The sequence below is a fragment of the Apium graveolens genome, chromosome 10, assembly GCF_009905375.1.
Source record: "Apium graveolens cultivar Ventura chromosome 10, ASM990537v1, whole genome shotgun sequence".
Taxonomy (NCBI): Eukaryota; Viridiplantae; Streptophyta; class Magnoliopsida; order Apiales; family Apiaceae; genus Apium; species Apium graveolens.
Genome location: NC_133656.1, coordinates 112,739,177 through 112,754,015, shown reverse-complemented (window position 1 = coordinate 112,754,015; position 14,839 = coordinate 112,739,177). Strand labels below are relative to the sequence as shown.

The following is a 14,839-nucleotide window of genomic DNA, read 5'->3' as shown; positions in this document are numbered from 1 at the left end:
AGATAATGCTTCTTCTATTTAAATTACCTTTTCTTTGCGACAATCCTTCTATAAGAAATGTAGGTATTATAATTAAAAGCAAAAAAATACAGAAAAATTTTGAGATGGAATATATGTTCTAACTTCAAAATAATTACATATATAAGTGACATGAAACAAATTTAAAATTTAAATATATTCAAATGAAAGAACCAATTTTGATACATTACAGGGAAAGACAATGAAGGATATATTTTTATCAATTTTGAAAAATAAGAGTATTACCATGTCTCAGCGAAGATTGGAAAAGTTGTTAGGTAATGAATACAACACATGGGGTGAATGTGTTTTGGTTATTTTTAAGGTTTTTTTAATGTTTATTGCTTGGTGAACAAAGCAGATTAAAATACAGCAATATTATGTTAACTGAAATTAAAACAGTCCACACAATATTTCAAAACTCACTTAATTTCGTATTAAAATCAAGCTAGTGTTTTGCTACAAATTCTGGGTTCTTTGTAAGTAAAGAACTCAGCTTCTTCCTTGAGAGAGTTACAAGAAATTCTAGATATGTTTGATACAAATAAAAGCAAAGGACCAGTGTTTACTTTATAGATTAGTAAACATAGGTTTACATAGTATGCTATAGAATGTACTAAACCCTACTTTAAGTTATCTCTAAGGCTTTTCATTTCTCTCCTAGTGTATCTTTGCAAATCCTGTGAATCTGTTACTTTCCTTTGTCAGTTAATCCTGCCCTTTGATCTTGCACTCTTCAAGCTGCTTTTGTAGACTTTTCAATCTAAGTGATTAGATCGTTTGTTGATTAATAATCTTAAATATTAAACTTATCTGCATTCGGTAATTGAGCTTCATACCGAGATCTCCAGTTTGAACTATAGAGAACTGACATCTCGATAAGTATAATGGCTCATCGATATCTCTTAGTTATCGAAAAGTTTCCTGACTTGTCGAGGTCTCTGAGTTCTTGAATGTGAACTTGACTTGACGAGGTCTCTAAGTTCTCGAATGTGAACTTGACTTGTCGAGGTCTCCAAATCTCTGCATGTAGAATTGACTTGTTGATATCTCTGAAATCTCTATAGGCATTTTGACTTGTCGATATCTCTGAGATCTCTATTGAGAAAATTGACTTGTTGATATCTCCAATCTTCATATCTTCATTTTGGCTTGTCGATATCTCTGAGTTGTCGAATGCAGAAATGAGTTGTGGATATCTCTAATCTTCAAATCTTCATTTGGCTTGTCGATATCTCTGAGACTTCTCGATAAGTTATTCTTGACTTCTCGATGTGTCATTCTGGAGTTCTTGAATGACTTCTCTATATGACTTGATCTATGACATGTATATATCTTGACTTAAAATATTTTTCCCAAAACAGATTTATTCAACTCCAATCTTCTTCATAATTTCTTTGAGGCATGATCTTCTTCCAGAGTTTATTCTTAGGCTTGAGACTGTTTACAGAAAAATACTCTAGTCTAATCTTTGAAATTTTTACAGACTCAAGAAATACAATACATAATACAAATTAAGATTATCATAAAACTAATTCTTAGGGCTGTCAATTTGATTTAGTCTTGTTATAGTACGAGCATGTCTTGCACAACAATTTCCCCTAATTTATGAGAAGATTGCTTATCATAAATTCATGCCTGATAACAAGACTAACCCCAAGTTACAATGTACAATAAAACATTACATAAAAAATTGACAGAAAGACAAGTTTTATACATCGGGTGATAACTTTGAGTTTGAAGATACATTCATCATACAAATTTGTCATAGCCTGTTTCTTTTCTAATGAGGTCCTTTAACTCTACAAGTACTTCCAGTTCCTCCATGATTGGTGTCCCTCTTAGAGCTTCTACTAGCTTGAGCCATACATCTAATGAATAATTGTTCAAGTAACCAACTCTAATTCTTGAGAATCTGTCAGCCTTGATGTTCAGAAAATATCCATCCTTGGTAATTTTGCTCATTCCCTGTGCCTTAAGTTCTTTAGATTTTTGCATAAACATTTATATCTCATCAATATACTTTCTTTCCCACTCCTCTCTTTCAGCCTTTTCTTTTGCACTTCTTTCTTCCCTTACTATCAACCATACAGCTGTTAAATGGCATTTATATCCACTTAGAACGCTTCATAAAGGCTTGAATTGGTGTTTTGTACTCAAGTTATTTATGTTTTTGATATGTTTTTGTAGTGTTTTGCATTTCAGGGCATAGATGAAAGAAGGAGGAGATTTAACATTATTTTGGTGCTAAATTGGTGTTAGGAAGGTGTCTCGGATGATTGCTTGTTGATCACCATAAAAAACCAGCCAATAAAACAGAAGTAAGAATTTATTCCAGAAGCTTAGTGTGCCCGCTGTGTCAGCACACGCCCACGCCGGTTGGACAGAAGTATAGCACGCCCGCGCTGGGATAGCGCACGACAGCGCTAGGTCGATTCTGCAGTTTCCTGATTCTTGTATGATTTTGACTGTTGGAGGCCCAGGATGATTCTACAGTCTATATAAAGCCTAAATAAGACGTTTTAAAAGACGTGATACATAGGAGAGACACAATAAGGAGCAAGGAGAATATGTAAGAAGACCATATAACACAATTCAACTAAGGCGAAGAGGATCTAGTTTATTCTTGTGATTCTTTGTTTAAGTTATAATCTTGGATGCTAGTTTTCTTATTTGTTGAACCTTATACTCTTGTGATCGTACTCTTGTTTATTATTCAGTTTTATAAAGACCTAGTTTATTATACCATGTTTTTATTGGAACCCATGGTGGCGATGAGTTCGATTATGAACTAATCGTTATCGTGGGGTTCTAAAGGATTTATTATGGATTTATTTAGTTAATTTGTTTTGATATCTTAGTGTATGGTGATTGTATGATATCCTAGTATTGTTTGTGCTTATTCGTCTTATGTGCGTCGCGAACATATAAGATAGCATTTTAATCTCTATTGAAGTGACAATGAATATAGAGATTTAGAACTTTCCATGCTAGCATAGGTTCATGTATTTGTTATACATGATTCGTAGGTAATTTTAACCATCTTACTTGCCCTTTATAATCATGATAGATAACTCGTTCGTTAAACCTTTATGTTGTCAAATTCTATAGACATATAGGGTCTCAACATACTTGGTGTCTATTCAGCTTCTATCTCTTTTGTGGATGTCTGGTAGTAGGGTATTCGTGCAACGAAAGTTGGCGATTACTAGTTTCGTGTTATCTGATTAGTCGTCATCACCATTGCATGCTAAGGTTAAGAACAATGACTTTAAATGAAGTATTTAATGAAGTTAGAATCCCATGTTTGTCTCATATAAGTAATTTAACCCTTTTAATCTCTTAGTTAATTGTATGTTAGTTAATTCTTAGTTATAAATTATATCAATTTGTTATTCGTCTTAGCATTGAACAATAGCCATATCATTGTTGCATAAGTGCATAAATCTTAAGTTAACCAAAAGAGTCTTTGTGGGAACGAACTAGAAAGAATTCTATATTACTTGCCAACGTGTATATTTGCGTGTAATTTTAGCACGTGTTTTGGTCCTAACAAGTTTTTGGCGCCGCTGCCGGGGATTCGGTGTTAATTTTTAGTTTATGTGTTTGTCATCAGTGGTCGTTAAAGTTCACTGACTCGGATATCTTACTTACTTGGGTACTTGTTGTATTTCAGGTACTCTAGAGGACGTTTATGCTAACGCGTTCTCGATCTCGCAAGAGAATACTGGATCAAGCGGAGGAAGAGTTTGAAATAGAAGTTGAGAAAGTTGAAGAAGAAGTACTCGTTGCAATGGGAGATCAAACAACGAATCTGAAGGCTTTGATGGACTATTCTCAGCCTAAGATCAATGATATTCAATCTAGCTTTTCCCATTCTCTCTGTGGGATAAAGCTAAGTGTTGGTTACATTCTCTACCAGCAGGTTCTATCACCAAATGGGAGGATCTTGCTCAGAATTTTCTCACTAAATTCTTCCTTATGACGAAGACAGCTGCAATCAGGAATGCTCTTACTCAGTTCGCGCGGCAATCTGGAGAATCTTTGTGTGAGGCTTGGGATCATTACAAGCAGATGCTTAGGAAGTGTCCTCATTATGGCATGCCTGATTGGATGATCATGAATTACTTCTATAATGGTTTGGGAACATAATCTAGACCCATGCTCGATGCAGCATCAGGTGAAGCCTTATGGGCTAAGAGCTACGATGAAGCTTATGAGTTGATAAAACTGATGGCTGCTAATGAATACCAGAATCCAACTCAGAGAATGCCTCAAGGCAAGGTAGCAGGAGTCCTGAAAGTGGATACAGCTAATTTCATAGTTGTTCAGCTTCAGGCTTTGATGATGAAGGTGGATTCTTTGGCTAATTATGGAGTTAATCAGATCACAAGTGTTTGTGAGCTTTGTGCGGGGGCGCACGAGACTGAGCATTGTGCTATTTCTAGTGAATCAGCTCAGTTTAAAAGCAACTTTTAGAGATCGCAGCAACCAGCTCCAGCCACTTATCATCCCAACAACTGTAATCATCCTAACTTCAGCTGGAGCAACAATCAGAATGCGGTGCAACAGCCTTATCAGCCATATGCAGCAAAGCAATATAACCTTCCTGGTTTTCAACAACCGCAATATGCACCAAGGCAACAACTCCAACTTCAGAAGCTACCATAATCTAATGAAAAATCTGAATTGGAGGAGTTGAGGCTCATGTGCAAGAGCCAAGTAGTCTCTATCAAGACTCTGAAGAATCAAGTTGGACAGATTGTCAATGCTTTATTGAATCATCAACCTGGTACACTCCCTAGTGACACAGAAGTTCCAGGCAAGAGGGAAGCAAAAGAACAGGTTGAGACAATTACATTGAGGTCTGGAAAGGTTGGAAACCCCAAAAAATCTCAAGTTCCAAAATCTGAAGTTGTGGCTAAAGAAGATGTGAAGAAGGAAGCAGAGGTGGAATCAAGGAAGAAAGTTGTGGTTGATACTCCTCCTGAGGGTAATACAGGGGGAAAACAGGTCTATCCTCCACCTCCTTTTCCTAAGAGGCTGCAGAAGTAAAAGCTGGATAAGCAATTTTCTAAGTTCTTGGAAATTTTCATGAAACTTCATATCAGTGTACCTTTCGTTGAAGCTCTTGAATAGATGCCTAGTTATGCGAAGTTCATGAAAGGTATTCTCTCTCAGAAAGTGAAGCTCGATGACTTAGAGATCGTTGCTCTCATGGAGGAGCGCAGTGTTGTGCTATAACAGAAGTTGCCTCCGAAGCTTAAGGATCCTGGAAGCTTCACTATTCATTACACCATTGGAAAATTGTCGTTCGACAAGTGTTTATGTGATTTGAGAGCTAGCATCAATTTGATGCCTTTATCTATCTTCAAGAAATTGGGTTTACCTTATCTAAATCCTACTTATATGTCCTTGCAGTTGGCCGATCATTCTATTACATATCCACGAGGCATTGTGGAGGATATTTTGGTCAAAGTGGACAAACCCATTTTTCCTGCTGATTTTATAATTCTTGATTTAGAGGAGGATAAGAAGATTCCCATAATCTTGGAAAGACCTTTCTTGGCAACTGGCCGAACCTTGATTGATGTGTAGAAAGGTGAGCTCACTATGCGAGTTTAGGATCAAGATGTGGCCTTCAATGTTTTTAATGCAATGAAATTCCCTAATGATGAAGATGAGTGCTTTAAGGTGGAATTGGTCGAATTTGTAATTACTTCAGAGCTTGATCAAATGCTAAAGTCTGATGCCTTATAGGAAGCCTTAATGGGGGATTTAGATAGTGAAGATGATGAAAGTGATGAGCAGCTACTGTATTTGAATGCTTCTCCTTGGAAGCGAAGACTGGAAATGCCTTTTGAATCTCTTGGATTGGAAGAGCTGAAAAATTCTCCAAAGCGTCTCAAGCCATCTATTGTGGAAGCTCCTACACTTGAGCTTAAACATTTGCCTAAACATTTGAGGTATGCGTTTTTAGGTGATGCATCTACTTTTCCTCTTATTATTGCATCTGACCTTTCAGGTAGTGATTAGGAAAAGCTCTTGAGAATTCTTAGAGAGTTCAAATCGGCAATCGGATGGACTATAGCATATATCAAGGGAATTAACCCTTCTTATTGCATGCACAAAATTATGCTAGAGGAAGGAAGCGAGCCTACTGTTGAGCAATAGAGAAGGCTAAATCTGATCATGAAAGAGGTTATGAAGAAGGAAATTATCAAGTGGCTAGATGCAAGCATCATTTATCCCATTTCTGACAGTTCTTGGGTGAGCCCAGTTCAGTGTGTGCCAAAGAAAGGAGGCATCACCGTGGTTGCTAATGAAAAGAATAAGATTATTCCTAGTCAAACAGTCACGGGGTGGAGAGTTTGCATGGATTACAGAAAGCTGAACAAGCCACGAGAAAAGACCACTTCCCTCTTCCTTTCATTGATTAGAAGCTTGACAGGTTGGCTGAGCATGAGTACTACTGTCTTCTGGATGGTTATTTGAGTTATAATCAGATTTGCATTGCTCTAGAAGACCAAGAAAAGACTACCTTCACTTGTCCTTTTGGTACTTTTGCCTTCAGAAGAGTTTCTTTTGGGTTATGTGGTGCACCAGCCACATTTCAGATATGCATGATGGCTATCTTCTCTGATTTGATTGGAAATAATATAGAAGTGTTCATGGATGACTTCTCTGTCTTTGTCACTTCTTATGATGAATGCTTGCACAATCTTAGGTTAGTGCTGAAAAGGTGTGTTGAGACCAATCTGGTTCTCAATTGGGAGAATTATCACTTTATGGTGCGACAAGGCATCATACTTGGACACAAAGTCTCTAGTAAAGGTCTTGAGGTGGACAAGGCCAAGGTAAGGGTCATTGAAAACCTTCCCCCGCCAATTTTTGTTAAAGAAATTTGTAGCTTTCTTGGTCATGCGGGTTTCTATCGGCATTTCATCAAGGACTTCTCTAAAATTTCGAATCCGTTGTGCAATTTGCTAGAGAAAGATGTCCCTTTCAAGTTCGATGACGAGTGCCTAGCTGCTTTTGAGAGATTAAAGAAGAGTTTGATCACGGCACCTGTCATAACTGCACCTAATTGGAATGAGCCGTTTGAAATAATATGCGATGCAAGTGACTATGAAGTTGGAGCAGTTCTTGGGCAAAGGAAGAACAATATATTTCATGTGGTCTACTATGTTAGTAATACCCTCAATGGTGCTCAACCAAACTACACTACTACTGAGAAATAACTATTGGCCATTATCTACGATTTTGAGAAATTTCGATTATTTGATTGGGACGAAGGTGATAGTTTTCACTGATCAAGCTGATATTCGCTATCTCGTCTCGAAGAAGGACTCGAAGCCTAGATTGATTCGATGGGTTCTTCTATTTCAGGAGTTTGAGTTGGATATGAAGGATAGGAAAGGTACTGAGAATCAAGTTGCTGATCACCTCTCTCATTTAGAAGATCCAGGTATAGCTTCACAGGATAAGACATTGATAAATGAGTCTTTTCTCGATGAGCAGTTGTTTGGGGTGCAAGCAGAAGAATCGTGGTTCGCAGACATTGTGAACTACCTTGTGAGCAACGTTATGCCTCCAAACTTGACTTATGCTCAAAGAAAGAAGTTTCTTCATGAGGTGAAGTGGTACATGTGGGATGAGCCATTTTTGTTTCGGCAAGGAGCTGACCAAATCATCAGGAGATGTATCCCGTACAGCGAAATGGGGGGAATATTGTGAGACTGCCATTCGACTGTTTGTGGAGGCCACTATGGTGGAGAAAAGACAGCAGCTCGTATCCTTCAGGCAGGATTCTTATGGCCGATGTTGTTTAAGGATGCGCATCAGTTTGTTTTGAAATGTGATCGATGCCAGAGTGTGGGTAATATGTCAAAGAGGTATGAGATGCTTCTTATGTGCTTCTCGAGATTGAGGTCTTCGATGTTTGGGGAATTGACTTCATGGGGCCATTTGTCTCATCTTGCAATGATCAGTATATCTTGTTGGCGGTCGATTATGTGTCGAAATGGGTGGAAGTTAAAGTTTTACCGATAAATGATGCGAAGGTAGTGCTCAATTTTCTTCACAATCAGATATTCACAAGATTTAGAACTCCAAGAGTCATAATCAGTGACGAGGGATCGCATTTCTGCAATTGCAAGTTCACTGCTATGATGCAGAGATATAATGTGAATCATCGCATTGCTACAGCCTACCATCCTCAAACGAATGGTCAAGCTGAGGTATCTAACAGAGATATCAAGCGTATTCTAAAAAAGTTGTATATCCATCGAGAAAGGCAACTTGATCTTGAAAATCTACGTCAAGCTAACGACATAAACCAAACGCTTCTTGGGAGGCAACCCAAGCTTGTTGTACATTAGTAGGTAAGAAAAGCAGAAAGGAAGAAGAAAATTGAAGAAAACAAAAAAAATCAAAAAAAGAAGAAAAATCAGAGTTTTTTTCCAGTAGCACGGCGCGCCCGCGCCAGGAAATGGGGTGGCCGCGCTGAAACTAAAGTAGCACAGCGCGCCCACGCTGGGAAGCGGGGCGGCCGCGCTGTATGAACAGAAGCACGGCGCGGCCGCGCTGCCTGGAGGGGCGGCCGCGCTGACCCCTTGGAGGAAAAAAAACAGAAAATCGAAAATTCAAAACAAATATTTACACCCATCCAAAATTCCCTCCTTCCACTACCATAATTCCTCCTCCAAATCAATTCCAATCACCCCATTACTCCCACTATTCCCTTAATTAATTCTCACTTCTATTCTAAAACTAATTCTTCATTATCTATATATACATACACTTATACACATCCATTCTTCACCTTATTCTTACTCTCAAACCTAAATCTCTCTTACACACTTCTTTTTTCTAAAATTATCAATCTCAATTGCACCCAAGAGAGGCCGTCGTCAAGACAGTAGCAGCACTGCCCCCACCACTATTGATTCTTCGAGTATTTGTGGTTCGAGGCCTCAATTTCTGACTCCGGAGGCTGAAGCGGAGTATACTAGGCTGTTGTCGAAGCCGATAACGAAGGAGAGGGGTTTTCTACCCTCGGGAAAGGATGGTAAGCTCCTTGAGATGATTCTGGAGATGGGTTGAGTTTCTTTCTGTGAGGCACCAGCGGCTGCGCCTATGAGTGTTGTTCGCAAGTTCTATGTGAATACGAAGGCTGAAAAGAATGGGTACTCGGTGGTGCGGGGGTTCACGGTGGACTACACCCCGGAGGCGATTCGTAGGGTGATCAACCAACCCGAGTGACAACGACTCAGGAGGATTGGAATGTTAAGATGGGGGATGATTTTAATTTGGATCTTATCGTGGCAACATTGTGTGTCCCGAAGACACATTGGAATTTCAAGGGGGGATCGACCGACTATGCCAACTTCCCCGCTTTATGCATGGAACACTTTCATCTGTGCGAACAACATGTCATCATCTCATGTGCATGATGTAACTGTGGAGCATGCGAGGTTGTTATGGGGGATCTTACAGGGAGATTATGTGGATCTCGGTTCTTTAATTCATCAGGGTATCTTGAGGTTTTTACGAGGCAGTACTACGGGGTCTATTCCCTATGCATCAATTATGACGAAGCTTTGTGTGGCGATAGGAGTTCATTGGTTCGTGCACGAGCAGCTTCAGTTACCGAGCGCCCCCATTAACAGTTCCACGCTTTTGAGTATGTAGGAGTGGTTTGGTGGGAAGGCAGATGAGAAGGGGCTCGGGTACACCTATGATCACTTGTCGGGTGGACAGCCGGCTGATCAGGCATATACTGGTGGTTCTTTTCAGGCACGCATAGCAGCATGGAGGCATCAGCTTGGTGAACCTAGTTCTTCGCAGCAGCAGTAGGAGGCTGAGGATAGTGCTGGTTTGGGTTCAGCGCAGTATAGGAGACTTTCGAGGCGGATGGATGCGATGTATGAGTCGCATAGTAGGTTTGCACATGATCTCACCCTTGTGTTAGGACAACTTTCAGGGCCACAGGAGTTGACATTCAGTGACCAGTTTTTGGTGAGGATGTTGTGTACCCGCCTCCTGACACTCCACCCGCAGAGGGTGATGATGGTTCTTCTTTTGAGTAGGTATGCCTTATTCCTTACTATTACCCGGACAGTGAATATTTTAAGTTTGGGGGTGATAATTAAGGAATATATTTGTGTGAGTCCATATAGTTTGCATATTCATGATAGTTTAGTTCATATAGTTTGCATATTTGTCATGTAGTTTTTGTTTTTGTTTTTGTTTTGCATATTTGTTATCATTTTTGTATGTTGCATATAGTTGCATTTGCATTATAACATGATCCCTTAGGTTAGTTTTCCGATTGATTTGTGATATTGATGCGAGTATAGTGATGTCGTATATAGGAATATTAAGTCCTATTGAATTGAGTTGCATGCTAGAAGCAATTAAATTTCACTAAGTCTTATAGGTTGCTTGAGTGCTAGATCATGATCATGGCTTGATTATTTGTCGAGGTTTAATCATTTTTTTTTTGTTTAGAATATATGATATTCTCTTAATGGTGAAATAACATGGATTTTTAAAATTAAAGAAAAACATTGGATTTCAATGCTAGTTGTGGCTAGTTGTCAAATGGCTAGTAGCCGACTCATATTTATATGAGTAGTCTAGGGTTGAGCGAGATGTAGCGAAACGCACTCGCTCAGAAATTGAAAAAAAAAAGAAAAAGAAAAAGAAAAAGAAAAAAATATGTGTTATGTATAATTGATCACGGGTGGGCTTTTTAATACTCGAGTTATTAAGTTCTAGGGGATTTTGTGCCTAGTGACCTAAGGTTTTTATTGTCTGGGATCCACTAACCTAACGCTGACTATATGGGTTGTGACACCCCCAATCTCGGGGTTAGGAAATGAGGACCCACACACACCATTAAACTATGAATAAATAAGCATAAAACCCGATTAACTACTAACAGGATCAAACAGGATAAAGTTTGAGACAAGATTACAACTACCAACCATTATATATAAATTACAGTCCAAAATATAACAAAGTTTACATAATCGATCCCGACTTGGAACCGACAGATAACCCATTGTATCTTTATAACTTTCTGGCTAAGCGCTTGCTCACACAAAACCTGTACTACCTTCTCTGGCATCTGAAAGCCCTCAACACGGTAGGGACCACCAGGTACGCTCTTACGAGCAGTGCGCCTAAGCCTGGCCATCCTCTTGCTTAACTGCCATGGTTAGATCAAAGCAAAAACACATGAGTATAAAACTCAGCAAGTAACTATATAACAGTTCTATGATTTACAATCCACAATATACCATTACTGTTTTCAGGGCATTTTACTTTAACATCTCTAGGTGACAGATTTCTATCTTTGGGCTATAAAAGGGTTATGAAAAAAAGGCTTTGGGCTTTCAGGAAACAAAGCTCAAGATAAGGTAAAAGCCGACATTCATCATAAATCATTAACAGGATCTCAAATGATCTTTCAAATGGAAAGCGAGAATCTATTCATCAATGGGAATCAATTATATGATTGATAATATTATCAGAATCAAAATCAGGGTTCACAAGCTATATGCTAATCAATATCACGATCAACTCTTTTCAAAACATTATAAGCCATTTCATTTTCAAAGAATCAATTACTGAATAAGGAATTCAATTCCTTTTTAAATAATTATGGAATCCTTGATTGGACTACTTTAACTTTCAATTCATAATAATACGGGTGATCAGCCCGTACCGACCTCCATCTGGTCTTTAAGTTACCTATGGCATAATTTCAGCCTCAAATCGGACTAGCCCCGCTAGCCTCTTATATGACTGGACTAGTCCCACTAGTCTCTTACGACTCAAATCCAATCTATCAGGAATTCATTTGGAAAACCTTGTGTTGGAAAAGAAAGATTTTACTAAATTTATTTTATCATTACCGAGAATATGAAATCATTCAGACTCTTTCAAGTCGAAACTCATTCTTAAGTTCAATTTCAAGAATTCAAAGAAAGTGAATAAATCAAAGATAAACCAAGTTCAATGCTAGGAATTTTGATCAAATGATTACAAGGTATACTGTTTAGGGAATCAAAACGGTTTCAAGGATCATTATAGATAAGATCACAAAGGGATAAAGGATTATCACGCAAGGGGATCCATAAAGGTTCTTATAAGGTTTATAAAAGTTCAAGGTATTAACAAGTAATCGGGATAAGAAAAGATTACTAAAAGGTTTGAACAATAATCTTATCAATAGCAGGTTCACAAGGATAATTATAGGGTATCTCAAGAATCAATAATAGGTGTACAAACGCTATAAAAGTTCAATACTCTATCATGGCATGAACAATATCCTCTCTATAACAATTTACACAAGTAAGTAGAGTTACTTTCCTGAATTCGCTTTCCTGTTTCACAAAGGTTGAACTACTGCCATCTAGTACACGTTTCCCTTTCCTAGCCTGAATGCCCTCACGCTCCGAATCTACAATCCAAAAATCAAAACCTTAATTAGATTCCCACTCGACGTTCCCATAATGCTTAAAAATTCCCTTTATCGCAATACCCTAAGAGTATATATACTCAATTATAAACACACAACACGTTTATACCAAAGCCCGTATACTTCAACCAAATAGCCTTCGAATCACGCATTACGATGCAAATACGAAATATAGCATTTAATCCTTGTATTTCAAACTCTATAATTGAGTTATTATATCACTTATATATTTTTATATCAAGACGACTCAATCCTTCCTTTTTCATCATTTAATTCGAACCAAAACAAACAAATAAATCACATATCTCTTAGAAATTTCATATGCAATCACTTAGCAAGGTAATAGAATCAAATCAATCACTTTTATACCTATACTCGATTCGTCTATAACCACAAAATACAACCCAAGAATCAAACATTAACATGCAAGCACCAAAATTGCATATAAACTTGAGATCAAGTCACCACTCATTCTTTTAAATCATCTTTAACCTAAACACTTACATGCATAGCTCTATCTTGATATGCGTTTATTATTTCATTCAAAACCAAGTTGAAATTACGTCTACAATCCATTTAAACACATAAATCAACTTAATTCCTTAAGAACAAGCAAGAACACTCGAAATTTCCAACAATCAAGACATGCATGCATCATTTGGGATTCTTAAACCACAACTTAATCTATTTATTCAATAATCTCTACAATCAATCAACAATAAACCATTTACATCATCAAAATCAACTTAATGATCAAGAACCACTCGGTTTAAAGCAAAACAACACATGCAACTTTTAATTCGATTCTTTGAACCATGAACTAATCCAATTTCTCAATATTATCCAAGAACAAACACTTGCAACCATTTAAATCAACAAGAATCAACTTAATAACTTTTGAAATCAAAATTCCATTCGGTTTTTAACTAAAACATCATATGCAAACATCAAAAATAAGTTTATGAATACGAGAGCTCAGTTATTACATCATCACTCACCACCAGTTCACCGGAGTTCATCACCGGTGGCGGTGGTTTCACGATGGTGCCCCCATTCGGGGGTTTCCAACCTTAAAACCTCCGATTAACACAGTAACACATGCATGCAAGGCTCAATATTCACAGAAATTTATAGAAATTACAAGCAATCATTCGAAGGAAACAAAGACTCAACACTCGGCTCAAAACCGAGCCCATCGCACATACACACACTCGCACGCAAGCACAAATACACACATGCAAATGATTTAAAGTATATATCTAGGATGAGCATGAAGTTTCAGGGATGAATCCTTAGAAATCAATGAGAGAAGAGGATTGTACCAAGAGAAAAGAAGAGAGAGAGAGAGAGAGAGAGAGAGAGAGAGAGAGAGAGAGAGAGAGAGAGAGAGAGAGAGAAAAGAGAGAGAGATGAGAGAAAGTGAGAGAAGAGAGAGAGTGAGGCCGGGTGAAAGAAAAGAAAGGGGGAGGGGAGGGACTATATATATTAGTTTGGAAAGGGTAGTATGGTCATTATACCATACTTTAATTTTTCTTTTCTCGTTTCTCTTATTTTCAATCTAAAAATGAATTTAATCAAGAAGTAACTCTCTCAGAAAAGATGGGAATGAAACGAATAATAATTTTAAAGCGTAGATCTCGAAATTAGCTTTTCAGCCATATTTTTAAAATAATTTTTGAGTGAACGGTTGATTCAATACGGATTTTACAAGATTTTGCTGAAAATAGTATTTTAACTCCATAAAATCATTTTAAAATGCACCGATCATGAAATAAATTCGTATTTCATTTTTAGAAAGAATCTAGGACTATTTTGAAGATAACAAAACAAATTTCACGCCTTGACCTTATTCGAATAATTTTATAAAAATGTATAAAGGTTCAATAAACCTCATTTTAAATCAAATAAATCCCTTAAATCATTTTAAAAATCAACAGATCACATAATCATGCATACAGACAAGCAAACACATATATTCACACATCACAACTCATATCTGATCACAAAATTTCCCCTTTTATTATTATTCCTCTTTTTGCGTTGCGTTCTGCTTGACGGCCCGACGCTAAGCGTTTCAATTACGCCTCACAATCAATTATCTTTACCAATCGACACGTCACTAGAATATAATACTTGCTTAAACATTCCATTTCACATAACAACACATAGTTCACTTTTAAACACTTTAATCCCTTTTTAGGACGGGTTCCGTTCTACCTGACGGCCTGACAACACAGCTTATCCCCTAAGCTGACTCATCAAACTGGAATGCATCATTTTAAGTTCCCAGTTACTTATATACAATAAGGACAATTAACCAACAAAATCATT

General features: G+C 37.6%; 1 non-coding gene across 1 annotated transcript; it reads right to left on the bottom strand.

Annotated features, from left to right (window-relative positions):
• Window positions 1–4,014: 4,014 nt before the first annotated feature.
• LOC141694023 (small nucleolar RNA R71) lies at window positions 4,015–4,121 on the bottom strand. The gene has a single exon (XR_012563356.1). It is a non-coding gene; the product is annotated as a small nucleolar RNA R71 (small nucleolar RNA).
• Window positions 4,122–14,839: the final 10,718 nt, after the last annotated feature.